General features: G+C 41.4%; 1 protein-coding gene across 1 annotated transcript in view; it reads right to left on the reverse strand.

Annotated features, from left to right (window-relative positions):
- LOC106813342 (dynein heavy chain, cytoplasmic-like) overlaps nucleotides 1-2,739 on the reverse strand; it is a gene marked incomplete at its 3' end in the record, with an annotated part of 12,778 nt that overhangs the window by 1,703 nt on the left and 8,336 nt on the right. The window lies entirely within an intron of this gene.

Below are 2,739 nucleotides of genomic sequence, written 5' to 3' on the forward strand. Positions count from 1 at the left end.
TGTGTTGTGTTGTGTTGTGTTGTGTTGTGTTGTGTTGTGTTGTGTTGTGTTGTGTTGTGTTGTGTTGTGTTGTGTTGTGTTGTGTTGTGTTGTGCTGTGTTGTGTTGTGTTGGGTTGTGTTGTGTTGTGTTGTATTGTATTGTATTGTATTGTATTGTATTGTTTTATTGTCATGCGTGTGTGCGTGCGCCCGAGTGTCCAAGGGAGGGGGTTGTCTGTACGTGTGGGGGGGGGCGGAGGGTGTTGTTGCACGCGTTCATGTGTGCGTGCGTGTGCAAGCATACGTGTGTGTGCGTGTGTGTGCGCGTGTGTGTACGTGTGCGCGTGCGCATAAAAATCATTAAAATTGACATTTTAGTTTGCATCTCCCACGCGATTAATATGTTTATAATTCGCGAATTACTCGCTCATTCCGAATACGGCTTACATTGCGAGCTAATCGGGGCGAGCATTTTGTGAGCAATTCACGAACGAAAAAATGTTCGTCTTTAATTTTACTAAATTTTCTTAAAGGTCCTTATAGGCACTATATTTAACTACCTATCACAAAATTTCATACATGATTGGGACTCGTTTTATCTTTGTTCAAAATGCGTGTCTGTGTGTTATTTTAGGTATTCCTGGTGTTATAGTGGTCATCTCGCTTGCAGCCACGCGCACCGAAGGCTACGGCAGCGACACCTATTGCTGGCTAACCAATCAGAATATGCTCATGTTAGCTTTTGTAATTCCGGTCGGGACTGTGATGTGCGTGAGTAACAGCTACGGCAGCGACACCTATTGCTGGCTAACCAATCAGAATATGCTCATGTTAGCTTTTGTAATTCCGGTCGGGACTGTGATGTGCGTGAGTAACTGTAGTTTGCATGTTGTTTACGTAATATTTTTTGCAGCTTCGATTATTTTTTATTATAACTCATTCGATCGCAGTGATTTAACGTTAAGTTTCACACGTATAACTTTTTGCTACCTTCTTATATATATATTTCTTGTCTGTGACCCTTTAGGCAAACATTGTATTGCTCGCCCTTGCTGCCCCCCGAGCAATGTTTCATTCTCAAGCCGTGAGGAGGAAAACAAACAGAAAGAGGGTCGGGTAAGAAAACAACTTTCTAAGAAAATCTCTAAAAATATAAATACACACTTACATTCACACATAAACAAACGAATTAAGGAATATATATAATATATTCAAACTACTAAGATAACTAATTGCGGATATCATCTTTTGCATCTTAAAGGCTTCTTCGTTCGTTTTACAACCGCCATCAATAGCGATGATCTCTATCGCCATCAGGCTAACACGATCGTTGCTGTTTCAGAACGAGGTTGCGGAGTCTGTGCGTGTTGGTACCTCTTCTCGGTGTGACGTGGATATTTGGATTTCTACAGTCAATCGATTACCTGAGCGAAGTCTCGCAATATTTATTCGTAATTCTAAATTCAATTCAGGTATATAACATGCAGGCTCGGGTGTTGTCAAACTAAGCACACACACGCGCGCGTACACACGCATGCACGCACGCACGCACGCACTCACGCACACACGCACACACACATAGGCCCTATATACTAAGAAAAATCTGGTTTATAATTAAAACCACTTCCCTTGTGCGTTGTAGCATTATGAGGTTAAACCAGTCAGGGCGCTGTTAGAGGACGTGGTTAGTATATTTGATGCATATTTAAGGGTGGCATATAAAAATGACCACCGCTAACAATCCCGCCCGCTAAATAAATAACAGCAAAGGTCTAGCAGATAAAGGTGTTCGGACAATAGACACGTGACGCTATAACCACGTCACTAGCCTCCGCTGTTATAAGTATAGTTAAAGTCTCGTTATTAAAGTCTAGTCCGGCACAACACTCTTCAGCAACGCTTGCGGAGTATAAATTCATGATATCTCGACACTCACAATCAATTGCTAACAGTTAACAGCATTGGCTCACCATAATATCATCATGTAACCAAATTAGGTTTCCATAGGATCCAATGGCTCATCCATGGAATCAATCACACGGATTATTTCATTGAATACTGAGGCCACTGTTAGTGCTGGTAATAGAATTAGTATTTGCTTTTCAGGGACTGTTCATATTCGTGGTTCACTGCCTGCTCGACGTGAGTAGGAACAAATACAAAAATTTATTTATATTATACGTTTTAAGCGCAATTTGACGAGAAACCTACATCTTCATCTCTATTCGTACAATGCAAAGTTATTGCTCATAGTTATTTTTTAAACGTGTTTTATAGCTTGCGTAGTAACTTCTATTAAACCTTATTAAGCTACGCAATTAACCAACTAAGCGTCGAGATTTTCCCTACGCGATTCCGAAAACAAATTGTACGAAAAGCGGTAAAATTGTTGCGCGATTTTCCGTCAGTATAAGATTTTAATTTTTTTCCACGCCTGCATGATATAGCTTTCACGCCGATGCTTAAAAGTCAGACTTCAGAACAAAAGTCTAATGTCCAGTCGCCGGGGACGGATCGCAAGACAGAGACATCAATCTAAGGAAGGAGACAGTCCAACGTTCGTGCGTGCGTGATTTGCGTATATTCGTGCGTGAGAGCTGTGTGTTCGTGCATGCGTCAATGTGTGCGTGCGTGCGAGTGTGTGCACTCGCGCGTCTCTGTGTGTGTACAGTAAAAACCCGCGTATAAGAACATAGATTTTAAGAACATGTTAGGCTAAAATTTCCCATTTAGACCCCTTTACATAAGAACCTGTTTTA

Source organism: Priapulus caudatus, unplaced genomic scaffold (genome assembly GCF_000485595.1).
Source record: "Priapulus caudatus unplaced genomic scaffold, Priapulus_caudatus-5.0.1 Scaffold758, whole genome shotgun sequence".
Taxonomy (NCBI): domain Eukaryota; kingdom Metazoa; phylum Priapulida; class Priapulimorpha; order Priapulimorphida; family Priapulidae; genus Priapulus; species Priapulus caudatus.